The sequence below is a fragment of the Typopeltis vanoorti genome, chromosome 6 (assembly GCF_054136105.1).
Source record: "Typopeltis vanoorti isolate ZY-2024b chromosome 6, IOZ_Tvanoo_1.0, whole genome shotgun sequence".
NCBI lineage: Eukaryota > Metazoa > Arthropoda > Arachnida > Uropygi > Thelyphonidae > Typopeltis > Typopeltis vanoorti.
In genome coordinates this window covers 153,131,216-153,147,170 of record NC_143554.1, presented here as the reverse complement: position 1 = coordinate 153,147,170, position 15,955 = coordinate 153,131,216, and positions in this window count along the sequence as shown.

Genomic DNA, 15,955 nt, shown 5'->3' with positions numbered 1-15,955 from the left:
CTATAGTCTTTTTAATGACAGTGTAGAATATATTGCATTCTTCATGCAATTCTTCGTGGAAAATATTGCGTTTTTGATCTGCTGTTAGCAAACTTTGCGCAAGATGATCGTCGGGCTTGCTCAAAGCAGATTAAAAACGCACTCGCATGAAAATCTCTGAACAGTGCTTGGAGCATTTTAACAAGAATGACAATGATTTTGTGTGTCGATTTGTTAATATAGATGAAACTTGGGTTCATCATTACACGACAATCACCAACGATACACCAGAAACCAAACAACAGTCAAAACAGTGAACAGAAGCCGGTTGTTGAGCGCCAAAGAAGGCAAAGTTCGTTCCTTCAGCAGGAAAGGTAATGGCATCGGTGTTTTGCCATTTTGTTTATTAATTATCTTGAAAATGGTAAAACAATAACCTGGGGAATATTATTCCGATCTCTTAACCAGACTAGACGAAAAAATCTTTGGGCTGAACAACTGGCTTCTCTCCACTGGTTTGACTGCTGTTTGGATTCTGTTATTTAATGGTGAATCCAGGTCTCATCTATTATAATAAATCGGCGCACAAAATCAGTTGTATTCTTGTTACAACGCTCGAAGCACTGTTCAGAGATTTTCATGTGAGTGTGCTTTTGATCTGCTGTGAGTAAACGGGGCAACCATCTTGCGCAAAGCTTGCTGACAATAGTTCAAAAACGCGATATTTTGCACAAAGAATGCAATATGTCCTACACGTTCTTCATAAAGCCTATAGTCATTTCAAAAGAACTGCATTGCCATCTATTGTTGAGGCCGAGAACTTTTTAGACCACTCTCGTGTTATTGGATTTATTTGTTCAGAATGTGTTAAATGGTCTCTGAGTCTTGTTTTGTCTATTCTTGAAGCAGTCTTTGTATTTAGTGTAAGAGCGCTTCCTTTAATTCCTGTTTTGTTGCTGGTGGAAAATGCATAGATTGCGATTTTGTGTGCAGGTTTTTGTGCGTCGTTGTTATCTTATCTTTTCTGAGTTATGCGATTTTGTTTGTGAAGCAGTAGTCAATTAATTCTGCAAGTTCCTCTTTGTTCCTATCATGAACAAAGCTTTGTTTTCTATAAAATCTTGTGCTGAAAATTTCTTTTGTCCAGTTAGTAATTCTTTAAGAGTTGCTCATATTGCTTCATATTCTCATTATGTTCAGTAAAATTTTGCTGAACATAATGAGAATATGAAGCCGATTTGCTCTACCAATTTTTATTGTTAGTTTGCTTCTTATTTTTGTATGTTTATAAATTAATATTATTCTGCTCTTGAGAGACATTTGTGACATTAAATTAAGAATTATAAACACGTTAACAAAAGAATATTTTAATGTTTGCCAAATATTTCAGTCTGAAAATAACAGACTATCCTCAGTGGCTTGTAGGAGCAGTTTTTACAAGGTGGAATACAAACAATTGATCATTCAAAAGTAGAACGCACTTGTTATATTGATGTTATATTGCTAAGCATTAAATAGAGGTAAAGTTCATCAGAGTGATGAAAAAATTATAGGTATCAGTTCACAATTTCATATAACACTCTTAATACACTGTTGTATTGGTATATGTATGGATCGGAGCCAGTATGTTGGTATGGTCAATACTTCATAATGTTAGTGAATTGTTGAAGAGTTTATGGTAGGGTTTATGTTGTACTGACTTAGTACAGTATATCAAGGTATGTTGTATGGGATTTAATGCCAGTTCTTTATGTTCAAATTCGTGAGGAAATCAATGTGGAATATTATGAGAAGTTCTGTATAATATGTTTTATTGTGTATTTGATGCTTTGTTTTCTTATTTGGGTTTCCAATATTAGTGTTTCGAATTGTTCAAAACGAGTTTGTTTTTCGGCTTAAATGTATTTTTTTTTTCTTCATAAATACCATAATGTCACATCTTCTTTTGTTTGGCGTACATAAGGTGTACAACAGGTAATATTTAATTTGCTATACAAAAGCTTCTGTTTCATTTATTTCAACTTTGGTCAGGATTAGTTTGTTAAGGTATAGTAGAGCAGAGGTTTTAATGTTAAAAAAGCATTTCTTAACACTTCTTATGTTTATGCATATGATTGTGAACTTGGTATTTGTGTAAGTGGAGTCTATCCAATTTCTTCACGCTCAAAGATTTGAAATTTGTATTTTCTGAGTGATATGTCAGCCCATGTTTGGGATCTCCATGCTATATTATTTAGAGTTAATTTAAATTTTGCTCTCAAGGAAGGGGTGAGTTAATTTACTATATTGGTACATTAACTCGCCCCTTCTTAATACACTGCTTTGGTCGGATTCTCTTGCAATTATATAAACTGGGGTGCTTTCGTTCTGTCTCATTAATACCTATGAATCCTTCCTTCATGGAAATTTCTTTTTTTTTCCGTTTTGCTTTTCTTTGCATGGTATAGAAGGACTTTAAATTACGGAATCCAGTGTTCAGTTATATAGATTGGAGTTTGGAGCCGCTTATCAATTACTATTGATGTTAGCCTGATTTTCTTGGTTGCTGCTAGAATAAGGTCTCTCAGACTTTTGCTGTTAAATCGAGCGATGATTGGTGGCAGTTCCTCTTTATTTCTTTGAGCTTCTTGTTTAACAGAGGGGATGTCCACTGTGGTGACTCGAATGCCGATATTGGTGCCAATCACATGAACTATGCAGCTTAAATCATCTGTCTTTTCTTTTGGTATTCCCTTAATTTGTAGCTCTTTTTTCTTTCTTTTTGTACTATATATATGCTCGACTTGCACACAAAGAAGCGGATAATTAAATTAAAAGCAAATAAAATGGAATAATAACATTTTGACGGTGTAAGCGACAGCTGCATCACTCGCGTCACTTGGACCGGTACTGGTCCCTGTATCGTCGATCACCGCAGTAGTAACGTCTGTTACTGTTTCTTTTTTCACTGCTTTCCGTATTCTGCCAGGTCTAACTCCTAGTGATCTAGTTTCTTCCAACTTCTTAATCATAGCTCTCAGTGCTATAGTTGACAGAGGACCTGTAAGAAGGTTATCAGCTTTCTAAATTCCCGAAGGGCCGCTACGGCATTGCACTGTTTAAGGCAAAACAAGTTAACAAGTAAAGCACGCTAAGGGAAGGTAGGATGCAGATTGAGCACAATTCGTCAGTCATTCGAATAACTGCCTGAACGTTCCCAACTGCTTTTTAAGTGGAATTGGTGGTGCTGCTTTCACATATGCACAGTAAACTTTGCATAATCCTTTTACCTGCGTTTACTGCATATAATTTGACTACTTTTGGCTCCGCCAGCGCCAAAATTTCCCCTATCGGCGACTTTGGTATTAAATCTTTTTTTTTTTTTTGAGGAATTCTTCTCATCATGCCTTCGAAATTGTCGATGTAAAATTCGGTCTCATTCCGTTTATTGGTTTTAGATACAGATGCCTCAAAAGAGGGAAAGTTATTTTATCGCCACCCTGTAGATTCATTGCAAAGGCAATGAATCTACAGGGTGGCCATAAAATAATTTTCGGTCATTTCAGGATTGATTATTTTCGCACATGTTTTGAAATTCGTTTTTACTTTTGGAAAAAGACACAATAACAGTGCAGAAAAAAAAAATTAAATATCGTAGGACAGTAAAGGAAATTCCAAGTAACACAGTACATGTAAAGTCAAAGGTTGTTCCACCACAGTTATCTGTTAACGGCTTTAAAATCACCGTTCAGGGATTAACGGCGAAGGGAGTAAATGCATGATAAAAAGTAGAATGCAGATGAAGTTTTGATCCATTAAAATTGAATTGGCAACTTATGCAGCGGAATCCTGTCCAGAAGCAGTGCAGTATTTCTGTTTTATTCAAAATGAAAACCAAAGTCATTGAAAAAACAAAAAAAAACGTTAAGTTATAATTTTTTCTTTTTTAATTTAAATGTGAACTGATAAATATATATTTAAATGCAAATATATGTATACCAATATTGTGTTATTTTTAGTTTATTAAAATGAGTTATTATGGAAATATCGACTTTTATTTTCAATAAACTAAAAAAAGCGTATGAATTTGATTAACTGAAATAGACTTGTTCTTTTGGGGCCTCATTGTGATGTTGCGCCTAGGGCACAAAAGAAGTATAAATGCGGCCCGGCTCAGAGGAGAGTAGAAAGAATGTTTTTGTTACTAAGAGAAGAACCTGCTCAATTGCAGAATATACTTAAGAAGAAGAGATCTAATCCGAGCTTTTAACTTCTTCAATTAGTAGGTGGAGTAATTTTAATGGAAATTGTCACAGCATATCTGAGACTGTTGTATTTTATACTATTGAAACTAATTCCTTTTTTTTTCATTCTTTTTCATCACTCTCTCTCACTATAGATATTAAATAAATTTGGTGAAAAGATACATGTCTTGTTGGTTTGCGAGATTGCAATGTTGTTTTAAAGAATTTAGTTCATGCTTTAGTTCAACATTTTCATGAGTCTTTAATTTAGATATGCTGTCTTTCCGTTAGCTATTTAATGCTGATTTTAATTTCTGTGACGATCTGCAATACGTCTTCTACTGTATTGTTATTAAATTTAATAAATTTCTGATATTTGTAAAATTTTTTGGTAATTTATGCTGTAAGTTTTTCAAACAGTTCTCCAACAAAATTGATTAAACAGATTTTTAGGTTTTGTGATTTATTTTCTAGAAACACAATCAAAGTGGGCTCACATGAGTTTCGTTATTTCACTCCTTGTTTTTCATTTACTCTGCTGTCGATTGGCGCTTTAGCTGTTTACTGCGTTTACTGGTTTCTGCGATAGCTGTTTCCCACCTGCCGTTGAAGGTGACATTTCCTTTTATCTTACAATGTTGGAATTCCCCTTGTTATGATTCTCATTCGATTTTCGCTGCTAAATATCCTCGGACAACCGGAAGCATAGAAATTGCAAATATCTCTGGCAGTCGATGCATAATATTTGGTTTTCTCTCCCCGTTAACTCTTCCTGGCATTTGTAGCATTTAAATTTTCTGGTTTTGGTGATCCTGGTGTGACTGCTAAAATGGCGAATTCCTTATTCTCCTCTCGCGTGTTTGACTACCTATACTGTGAACTTTGAAAACTTAATAACTTACTTTTTAATTAACAGATACTTACACTTTTGAGATCAATATATTCGGCTGGAAGAAGAGAATTCTTTTCTGCAAGCCGAAGATGTTTGTCATTGATAGACTTCGACTTTTAATCCACAAGAAAAACACTCTACTCTACTTTACAATTAAAAAAATACTATTATTATAATATTTATAATTAATTTATATTTATAAAAATATAAATGCACCTTATTTAAATATATATATTATTTATAATAATATTAAAAAACCACTTTATTATTTATTACATATGTATAAAAATACATTATAAAATTATAAATTACAAAATTTAAAAATTCTAAAAGTTACATATAATAATAATAATAATAATAATAATAATAATAATAATAATAATAATAATAATATTTTTCTTTTAAATTCAATGATTCTTCTTATTAAAATTATGCTTGCATGTTAATGCATTTACAAAAATGCTGTTCCAGTTTGTTTTTTTTAACAAAGAATTTCATACACATTTTCCTCTTTTTTTTATAATATGTTAACAATAGTTACTATAGATAGAATTTATTTATAGTTTGCAATTGAAAAAGATAACATTTTTAACAGCATTTATAGTATAACAATAAGTTATATATACTTTACAATATTTGCTTTAATGTATTTAAGCGCTGTAAGTACAGTACTTCGATGTAATTTGTTTTTTCTTTCTGTTGAGCTCGGTTGAGATGTAATGTCTCAGCTTGCATCTTCGAAGCTTTTTAATAAGCTTCTCTGAGGATGACATCGGTTAGATATTTTTTTTATTGATTTGATTGCTGTGTAGGAAGTAAGATGATGTTTGAGAGGTTAATTGAACAATCTGAAGGTTTCACAGTGGCAGTCTTTGCATGTCGTCTGAGCTTTTGATTCGTATCGGCTTTGAAGTTTGAGACTTCCTCAAGAATATTTTGGCATCTCTGATCAACAAAAGTTGGTAATTTTGTTCTGTTTTTACTTTTCTTGCTTGGTACAACGAATTCTGGTTTAATGGTGTTAAATATTCGGATACGAAGGTTGATGTATTGTCTTGCAATGTGTTAAAATCCATGGCAACTGTTTTTTTCTGTCTGCTGGCTTTTATGATATTGACTCTTGTGAACTTGCTTGTAACACGAACTATGACTGGAGCAGGTCCTGGCAAGCCCTGTTTTTTGCTATTCCTAGGAATCCGATTTAGTCTGATTATCATTAAGCTGTAGGGGAATATCAATTGCATGACCTAATTTTAAAACTACGTTTCTGGGATTTGGTTTTGGTGCAGTTTTAAGAAGACCGTTTATGACAAGATCTTTTTTATCTTTTTGCTCATTTAATCGTTCGTATTGTAGTATTAGGAAATCAAGTTCTTGAAGGAGTGTGGATGTCTCTTTCTTCAAATTGTGTTGCCTGTCAGTAGTGCATAGTGCAGAATCTAATGACTTTTACCGTTTACAACACCACTGTCGTTACTAAATTATTATGTTTGACAAAATCTTCATATTCACTAGATTTTTTTCTTTGTTATTTGTTCGTTCTGTTTGTCAAAGATTTCTTGCACAAGATCTACTAAGCTGGCTTTTATAGTCCCTACACGGTTTCCTATTAGTATATTTAAGGAAAGTAGTAGGGAGTCACTCTGAACCAGATCAAGATCAAGATAAGATAAGGAATCGTGACGTCATTTTGTAATAAAATGATTGATGTCATTGTGATGGAGGGTGGCTTAACCTCATGAGATTGGAATGTTTCGAATTTCCCTGGGGGCACATATGTGTCTGTGACATCACTAGTGTAGTTTTGTTTGCGTATGGTTTTGTGGTGATGGTTAGAGATAAGATATCTTGGAATTTCCCAGGATGACAGATATTCGCAATTGACGTCACTGTGTGTTTTCGTTTGTCTGTAGTGGGCAATAAATAAATAAATTTTGTGCGAATTCACTGTGATTTTGAAAAAGAAAAGTGATCTTACTTAAATTTACATAACACATCAACGACACCATTTGTTCATTTACGTTTACACATTTTATTTCACAAATATTATATACAATGTTATCTCTCTGAATATAGAATATAGCAATAGGAATTTTCTGACATCACCACTGTATGTGGTGTTTTTCTTTTCGTAACATTTCTCTGATGAGACATGTGTGATTGGCTGATATTGATACTGCCTTCCATATTAGTATAGAAATTTCAAAATACACAAGTATAAAGAGTACTGCTATTAAATCAAGCATCTTCCGCTTTTGCGATGGTTCTTGAGTTTCACCTGCAAAGGAAGAAATCTTATTGTTAGTGATAGAAAAGTTAGCAGATTTAATTCCAAAACTAATACAGTAGTTAGTTTTGGAAGTATCAAAGCTTTACAGAAACATACAAATCTGCCACATGAAACCGTGAAAAGTTGGTAAGCAACACAGCCTACTTATATGAGACATAAGCCCATTAGAAAAAAGTTTAAACGCAATCAAATCAAAGTTACATCACTTTTAGACACTTTTCAATGTGATTTGACAGAGATGTCATCCCATGCAAAAGAAATGGGGGAGTGTGGTTCCTTCTTGTATGCATTGATTGTTTTTCCCGATTTGTGTGGGTTCGAACACTGAACAAGAAATCAGCAGACGCTGTTGTTAATGCTTTCGATCTATTTTTAAAGAGGAAGTGCCATGTTACATAAACACAGATCAAGGAAAAGAGTTTTGCAACAAGAAAGTACGTGCATTATTTAAGAATCATAATATTCTTTCTACACGACCAGGAGCGAAATGAAAGCATTGATTGCAGAAAGATTTATCAGAACATTTAAAACAAAGATCTACAAATGGATGACGTATACTAAAATAAAAGTTATACGAAAGTTTTGCCGATACTTGTACATACTTATAATGTCACACCACACCGCACTATCAGTATGGCTCCTTCGGACGTTAACCTTCACAACAAGGATTTAGAAAGGGGTTTTGGGGTAATTGGGCACGAGAATTCTTTACTATTGCTCAGGTTATTAATAGAAACGCTGTAGTGTATAGAGTTCGCGCTCGGTACGGAGAGATAGTGGAGGGAACTTTCTATGAACCCCAACTGCAAAAGATTGATATACCCAATGAACTTCCAGAAGATGTGCATCTAATCGAAAGAGTACTTAAGCACCGCAACCAGAAAGGAAAGCTTCAATATTTTGTTAAGTGGCTCGGTTATCCCTCATTTTATAATTCTTTGGTTCGTAGCGAAGATGTTTTACTTAACCCTTCCCAGTAACGCCAGTATGAAAATATTTCCTACAAACACGGAAATGAAATTTCAAGTGGAATTACCACACGAGATCAGACTTAAAGGTAAATGGGAAGTTGCTCTTGCTGAAATTCATCTTCCGGGAGAATTAATAACATCGATTCCGGCTACGATGAGTTTCATATGACACGTGGAAGTGGTGGAGAAGGAGGAGTCAATACTATCGACAACAACAACATCACAGGAAATAATGTTTTCGAAAAGCCTAAAGAAGAATTTTACAAAGTGTACAAGCTTCCTCATGGTAGTTACAATTCACCTTTCGAACCTCTTCAAGTAGTATTTGATGTGAGTTCTGTGATTACTAGAAAAAAGAACCCGAACAACACCATTTCTTCGGATGACTTCGGAGCAAAAAAAAAAAAGGCTTTTTTTTTTGCTCCGATGTCATCAGTATCATTTGGAAGTGGCGTCGCTAATAGATAAATAAATGACGAGCTCTCTCATCTCCACTAGGGTGAGATCACATTTTCGGGAGAAGGGAATGGGATGGGTTAGGGGGGTAGGGATGGGTGGGGAGCATTACAGGGAAGACCAGTGTCACCCACTCGACTACCCTTTACAAACACCACCACCTAATGGTATATTTTTTTTTTCCATCCTAACAATTTCTGACATATGAGTGAGAGAACGAGTTACATGCTCTAACATCAAAAACGCTGTTTGATGATAAAATACTTAACATAATAAGGACAAATAATATAGAATACCCTTCGAACCATAGAGATAAGGTTTGCCCAATGATGTCACAAAGTAAGATAATCTCATATCAACATCATATCCAACAGCATGTGGAAACATGTCTGTGAGTCATCTGTGCTAAAGTTTCATTTTAGATGGAACCGTCAGATAATGGTCAGGTAAACAGTACTATAAGGAAAAACAATCGAGTCGAGTGCCTTTTCAGTTACGGCAATACTTTCATCCAGTGCAGCTATCGTATTGTGTTGCAGTGTTTTGTGTTCAGTAAAGTAAAGTCTGTTTTTACATAATCTCTGATTATATAAAAATAATCACAGTATAATTATGTTATCATTTTCGCTATGTTCATATATCCATTTACATGCATTATTTCCAGAGCTACTCAGTCAGGAAAAACAACCTCCGTGTTGTCTCTCATAGAACGTTGCAAAAAATTAATCAAACCACCACCGGAGCCAATCGTTTATAGTGAAAATCAGGATAAATTTTAAAAAAAATTACCAACATAGAATTCGTGAATGGTTTGAATGTTACCTGAGTTTGATTCTAATGTGAGAAATTGATTCATATTCGATAATTTGGTTCACCAGGAAAAGGACAATATGGATATAGATGATGTTTTCCTAAAAGGTTCACATCACCGTAACCTCAGCATCAATCTACTGACTCAAAATTTATTCTGTAAAATAACACATTTCCGGACAATTTCTATCAATATCCATTATGTTATTGAATTTAGAAATCCCAGAGACACTTTACAACTTTCTCATTTAGCTTCCCAAGTATTTCCAAGATATACGAACGTGTTACTTCAGATTTATAGAGATGCAACACGGGAACCCCCACTCATATTTAATTTTAGAATTTAGACAGGAAACACCCGATATTTTACGCTTAAGGTCGCGGATCGTTCCAGGAGAAGAACCCAACACAGTGTTTATTCTTGAATGGCTGATAGACTCAAAGGATATGAATATCTCATCAAGTACTTTTCTCATTCCTCTCCCAAACAAGCAAATGATGCTTTAAACACTGTTCTTCCAGTCAAATCACCACACCCTGTGAAATCTGCAAAAAATGTTTTATCTGGAAATATTCCACTAAAACATAACCAGAAGTCACCCCTACGAAGGAAAAGAAATAATAAGAGAACTAAGTAACAAATCGGTTCCCTTCATTACTAGAAGAAAACTGGTTTTACAGCACGGCGGAGCACTGTTCCCATTATTAGGCAGTATCATTGTTCCTTTATTGAGTTCACTTATTAGAAAATCTATCATATATTTAAAAACTTTATGATCCTCCAATCACTAGAGGAAAATGAAATGTACACGCTAGACGATGAGATGAGTGCTATTTTAAAAATGAGAAATAAATATCCAGATGAAAAGGTAAAAGCATACTTAAGTACTTGGCAAAATTATTTAGGTTTGAAAAACCAATTGATTCACACAGAAGGAGAGCAACAGGAACATAGACTGTCACATTCGGAACCTACACTGAGCAAACCGAATCCCGGCAGCCAACAACAGCAGCCAGTCCCAGTGATGAAAATAGTTCCAGTCCACTCATTTCCACCAATTTCGTCTTTTTGTCTCCTCGAAATGCGCGTATAAATAAGAAATTGGTGTGGAAAAAATGGTAAGTTAAAAAAAACAACATTTTTTAAAATTATCTTTTATTTTCAGTACATGATTTATTACAGCATTTGTGACTACAATATCATTTAGCCACAAATCCTTAGAATAACATTTGCTAATAATACTTTGCATAGAAAGAACACGACTCCTCAATATTAAAAAAAACAGTGCAAACCACACGCGACAGAATCCTTAACTTTCTTGTACAGGTACACTATCAAAATGCCATATATTAGTGTTGATATTCAGAAAGTTAACGATATTGCTTTCGGGTGGACGACCGAAGCTATCGAAAAAATCACCATCTTTGTCTTTGATATAGATAGTATGCCCATGTTGTCCTGGCAAACAGGTCAGATCTGTATTCGCGACGAACATCGACTGTCGTTGTCTGATCGGATGTTGTGGCAATTCATCACGAGCACAAACTCCTAAATCCACTTTTCTTGTGGTGGGTTCGAACTCTAGTATGCTTACTAATTGTTCAGTGTTCATAGTTCACAGTAACACAGAACGATCCTTTGTTATGGATAACGTACACTCAAATTCTGCAAAATGAACCACTGGGATGTTTTCAGGAAGAGGTTGAGCAAATTTAACTTCGTGTCGTACATTTCCTCTTCTTAACTGGCTGACATGGGGGACAACGGCATTTTGATCAGTCGATAAGTTAGATCCATAGAGAACGTTTCCCTTTACGTATTCCTCATAAGATATGTCATTACCACAGTCTCTGTTCGATTTGCCTAGCGATGTGAACAGTGACATGTAACATCTGCTATAATGCCTTTCTTTGAAGTTCGGAGTCAATGGCTGCGAGGGATACTGAATACCGTCAACTGTCACCACAAGAAAATTCAGATTGACGTGATGAAACCTAAATGGATTTCTGTTGAATGTACCATTAATTTCATCACTAGCGACCAGTCCAATAATTAATCTAGGTGGTATTTCACCTAGATACAGATTGTCTCGTGTGGCATCTGACATACCTTTGGGAATCGAAAAATAAGACACTTGCACTCGATTGATGGGATATACCATGTTTGACTTGTCTAACACAGACAGGTGAGCCAGTTGATTCTTTGGGTTTATTTTGACTTTGCGGACAAAATGTCTAGCCTCTTCAATTTGCACTTTAGCCTTAACATTTGCAGTCAGTAAAAAAATTCGGGAGAACTGCGAACCACACGAACAGAAACGTCGTTGATCAAGTACCGGTCTTGATGCATGATGTCAGGGTGTATTCGCCCAAGCATCTCGACACTTTTCGCTTGGTTAATTCGACCATGTCATCTACGCATATCACATTCACTTTTGATAAACATATCACTACCATTAGCTACATCATCTTTAACAAATAGCGCATTTGTCAGTTGACTGTTTTTAACATCTCTGTCATACTTTAGCAGGTTTTCAATACAAGCCCTATAAGGATACGTGTCTGATGCCACATCTACTAGTTTATCTTGGAGAAAAAAGTCGATTTGACTGAATAGGGAATGGAAAAAATTGTTCACGACACCAACTAAAGAATCTTCAATAAGCTTACCATCATTGTCAGTGATGCGCACACGAATGCGTAGTTATGATTTTCCCAAATCCAAGTATTCTTCAGATGTACCTGTTATGCAAACTTCCACGGGACCTCCACTGTTAGTAATGGATATTGGTTGGTAGGTGACATAAGAACTTCTTTCCACACACAAGTTGACAGGTGGGTGGGAAAAAAGATCTAACTCTAACATAATATCCTCAGCTGAAGATGTCATCTCGCTTGTGCTTTTTAGTATTCGTTTTCTTCTTCTTGCTTCATTGACGTCTTTGAGGTAATCGGCTCTGAGCTTTTTCAGCAATAGTTTTCCCTGCTTTTGATGCTCTATTTATAAAGGCTCGACGTACAGGTACCCCTTCCAGTACATCTCCTATCATATGCTGACAGGTTTTTAATGCTTGACCACCGACAAATTGAGTTGCAGGTTTTAAAAGTGGACTTAGAAAGGAGAAGGCACTTCTGAAAATGCTACCTAATCCGTAGCCACGCTGTATTGGGGCCCCGTAAACACTTGCGCCCCACCTGCCTGCATTGTGTAATATCTGAGATAATCAGTCATCCTTCACTTGGAAGTGTAATTTAACTATTGTCTTGCTGCCACGAAAGTGGAACAACTCGCCAATAGCAGAACGAATTTCGATGCTAATTGACTGAAATGTTGATTTTCGTAACGGGTAATAATCAGGGTGAGCAAAAAAGAAAGAATACTTGGTACTACACTGAGAAACTCGTACGAATGGTGCACATGCATCACCAACTATCTGTTCTTGTATTAAATCAGAATAAACAACATATGCGGTTACATCCCTCTTTATATCAACTGGATATTTCCCAGTGATTCTACCTTTCAGTTTAACACCAATCTGATTAAAACCCAGTAGGAGCCCCAGGGCTGGGGATACTACTGGGTTTTTATAAAATAAAATATAAAATATGAGATAAAATAAATTATATACACACATATAATTTTGTTTCTTTTCAATGTAATAAATTATTTCTTTTTTTTTCTTTTTTCTTTCTGTTGATCTCGGTGGAGATAATGTCTTAGCTTACATTCTCGAAGTTTTTTAATTAGCTTATCTGAGGATGACACCGGTTATATATATATCTTTATTTTTATTTTTATTTATTATTATTATTTTTATTTGATTGCTGTGTTGGAAGTAGGCGGATGTTTGGGTGGTCAAATTAATTATCTGAAAGGTCTGATGAAAGTGAAATTGCCGATATATTCTTGTATTATTGCATCTGTCTTGATGGTTCACATTGTTTTTTAATGTGGTCTTCTTTTTGAACTAATTAGGAAACATTTTTCACTGGGGAAGCTTTCTATGTCTTCGATACAAATTAAAAGCAAGCGGAGATTTTAATTTGTATCGGCTTTGAAGTTTGTGACCTCCTCATGAATATCTTGTCATCTCTGATTCACATAAAGTGATAATTGTTTTTCTGTTTTTGCTTTTCTTGCTTGGTACAACAGATTCTGGTTGAATGGTGTTAAATATTCGGATAGGAAGTTTGGTGTATTGTCTTGCAATGTGTTCAAGTCCTTTTCAACTGTTTTTTCCTGTTTGTTGGCTTTTATGAGATTATCTCTCGTGGACTTGCTAGAAAGCTCACTATGACTGGTGCAGGTGGTGGCAATCCTGGGTTTTTGCACTTCGTAGGAATCCGATTTACGGTCTGAATATCATTAAGTTGTAGGTGGATATCAATTGCATGGGCTAATTTTAAAACTACGTCTCTGAGGTTTTCTGTTTCAGGTGCAGTTTCAGGAAGATCGTATATGATAAGATCTTCTTTATGTTGATGCTGATTTAACGTGCGTGTTGTTGTTTTAGAGAATGAAGTATTTGAGGTAGTTCGGATGTCTCTATAATCAAATTGTGTTGCCTGTCAGTTAGTGCTTACATGCTCATTTTAATGTATTTTACCGTTTGCACCACTTCTATAAATGCTAAATTGTTATCTTTGACCAAGCCTTCTTATTCACTGGATTTTTTTGTTATTTGTTCGTTCTGTTCGTCAAAGAGTTCTTGCACAAGATCTACTAAGAGCTGGCTTTTACAGTCTCTAGACCGTTTTCTATTAGTATATTTAAAGAGTTGAAATTATAGAACTCACCTACATTTTTTGTCTGTTCATTTCGTCGTCTGTTTTGCCTCCGGTATAATCGGCTGCGTCGTATGTGGCTGCCTTAGGTGCGTTTCATTGTTCTTTCAGCAGAGTACACACTTCCATTCCTCACCTGTTGCATTGGATTTACGTTGCCAGGTTGTTTCTGGAAACCCAGCACATTTTAAGTGTAGAATCCTACTGTATTTCATACAGGTTATATTATTTCTGCCGGACCATAAATCCTCGAGGCATTTGATACATTTCATTTCTCACCTCTCTTCCCTTGAGCAACTGCGGCATGATTGTAAAGATTGCGACGTCCCTTGTTCTTCGCTCGTTGTTGACCATGGTCCCCGTCTGTTCACTTTTCAACATTTCAGCCGATTTCGATGAATTTTATATCGTGACAAGCAGATGACACTTTTAAAATAAACAGGAGTTGGAACCACTTAAAAACTGTAAAAAACGGGAACAGTGATAACAGCTTGCGCCCGTTCGTATGCCTACACAGCGCACTGTCGTAATAATAATAATAATAATAATATTTTCACATTTTATTATGTCTCAGATAAATTACATGCATGTATATATTTATAAACGGTAATAACATTTTTTTATCATCATACAGAGTATTGACATATACACAATAAAGTATACTATTATATTTTCTGTTCAGAGCAAAATATAGCATAGAGTGATTTTTTTTTAAATTGAAATATACATAATTTTTTTTTTCAATATCAATATCATAGCTTATTATTATACAGTCTATTTAAATATACATATTTTTTTAAATATCAGTATCTTCATCATTGTCATACACTTTACTGACTGTTTTGTTACATAATCTGCATTCTTTGATTATGATTTTTACATATGGATGAGTGAGGCATTTTATCCCACCTCCGTCGAAGCTTTGGTTAGCTTTTATGAAGAGAGTGGGATTAGCCTTCACTATTTATGTTGTTGTTACTATTTATGCATGGGATGTAGGCATTGGATGCTGGTGATTTCTGATGTGTATATTAGTGTTAATGGTATATTAACTTTGTTGGTATGTTTTACAGTGTTCGTGTTTTATCGTTCAGTAGTCATCTATGTGTTTTAAATTTCTTGGTAGGTTGCTGAGTTGCGTGGGTATCCGATGTGATCTCACAAAAGAACCGTATGAGTTTTTGAAGGATGAAGGGATGGAGAGAGTTGTTGTAGGTCGTGTTATACGATATATATCTCTGTTGTTTCGATAGATGATGTTGAAGCAATTTCTTGTTAATGATATGTAGTGTTCCAGGTTTTTAATTCTCAAGATTCTGCGTGTGGCCATGTGCTGGTCAGATATTCGTTGTTGTGTATAAAGTGTACAAATTAATGTTGACACAATTTTCCTGTGTAATATTTCTAATTTTGTTAGGTGGCTGTTTGATGTGTTTGCATGGACTGTTATATCATATCTGAGTAGAGATTCGCATATACCGTGATATACTGTTTTTTTTTTATTTATATTGAATAGAACAATATATTTACTTGGAAGAGTTTTTCTGCG